Source organism: Trichinella spiralis (assembly GCF_000181795.1).
Source record: "Trichinella spiralis strain ISS 195 chromosome Unknown Scfld5956, whole genome shotgun sequence".
Classification (NCBI taxonomy): Eukaryota; Metazoa; Nematoda; class Enoplea; order Trichinellida; family Trichinellidae; genus Trichinella; species Trichinella spiralis.
In genome coordinates, this window is record NW_003532895.1 from 4127 (window position 1) to 6142 (window position 2016).

Consider the following 2016-nt stretch of genomic DNA (forward strand, 5'->3'; position numbering starts at 1 on the left):
CCCATTGATCAACGGCACATTCAGTTTAGCGAGCATTGTTGCTTTTAAGTTTCAAGCACTTTTTCCACTGATGAAGTATAATTTTCCCACATACTGTAACTTGTTATTGGTTAAACAGTTTATGTGGTTCACTATCACATGGACGGTAGCATTCATACTGCGGAAAAGTTTTTTTCTATCTCTCTCTCTTTCTCTCTATTATTGGTATAATGTTCTTTTTTACCACTCTTCCACTTGCAAACAGATTGCAAGCATTGCTGTGGATTGATACATTCTTTCGTTAGTTATTTCTGTTTTTTAGCGTTACGCATGAACAGTTGAATAAAGTAATTTTAAAATTCAATCAAACTGCTCTTGTTGCATTTGTTATGAAAATTGCTTGACGCAGCTGAGAATACAAAAGGGAAAAAAGTCAACAATAAAAGTGTCATTTGTATTGTAATAAAAATTGGTTTATCAGATTTCAGTTATCTATTCGTTGATGCGCAACATTTTTCACTGTTTACATTTCAAATGCACACAACTATTCAAGCAAGCTCTACAAATGAAAAAGAAACTTTCAGTTGACTTTTTATAAGTTTTTAAATAAAATTATTCTTGAAAGCATGTCATGAATTTCACTTGACATTTTCATACATACATATATATGTATATATTATACATATTATATGCCTGTGTGTACATTAACTGTACAAAACAGAAGTTTCGCAAAAAATTTAAACCTGAAAATCAGTTTTGTACAGTGTGAAATTGTTGCATCTTTCTTTAAAAAATTTAAAATTACCTGTTTTTTGCATTTTTTAACGTGACTGTGGTTTGCGAAAATATATATTTAATAAGTTTATTGGCATTTTTATGTTGTTTCAACTTTTATTAGTGCAAGGTAAAATAATTGCTAAATGTGACGTTTTATGCACCTTCATGTTGAGAATGCACACATTATTATTATAATTATTATTATACTTTGATAACTTGCCAGTTATTTAATTCATTTCATTTATGTTATGTTGCAGTTGTATTATATTTGCTTTCGATATTTCCAGTTCAATGAGTATGCATTGTTGTTTGTGAACAGTTGAATTTACTTTACCGATAGATATTGAAGAAGAATATGTATACATTAGCTTTTAGATTGCTGTTAGTCTGATTTTTCGTAATAAATTTATGCTGCAAAATTGTGCATGCACATTAGGCAATATTGTACTCTGGTATGAAATTTCAACTTCAGATAGCAGTAGTGATCGAGGTTACCATTTTTGCGGTTACTTTTTGTTCAACGCAACACTTGATCATGCTTCTCTTTCAACTTTTGCCATGTTGATTGGTTTCTTCTTGTTTTGATTCATTGTTGTTTTTGTTGTTTTTTTTGGTCTTCATATTGATTTGACTAGATTAGTAGGCTTAAATCTTGCACAATGCTAGAAAGACATTATCTTGACATGCGGCGCTACGCATGAACCACATGTAACATGTGCAAAGTTAATTCTCCTCGCTCAAACATCGTACAATCGGTCAAACTTTTATTGACAAAATTTTCCACGCAAATAATAAGATTTACTTATTAAATAAGGTAATTTTATTAATAAATTTATTTTTTTTTTCATTTTTGGCAGTTGCGTAAAATCGTTTTTTCCCGTTCACTTTAATTCCACAACCACTGTTTGAGCCTAGTGTGGAGGAAAATTATCTTTTATCGCATCGTTCGGAATTGCAGCAGATGTATCATTTTAGCGTGGTTGATTTTATCTTTATTTTGTTTTTATTTATGGACAGATTTTTCAATTGATGCTAATAAATGATGATTATGTCGATTTGTTTTTCTTTTTTTCAGTTTCCTTTTATCCCACAATTGGCAGGCACAGTACAAGTAGCGGGTGAATTGAATGAGACTTGTGAATGCGCGCATTTTCAATGAAATCAATGCATCATCTCATTGTAAAGCTTAATTTCCGTTGTCGACGGTATGGAATTTAAACTGCCCAATTTGCCAGTGGTGTTTGGAGGCTCACCCGTTCA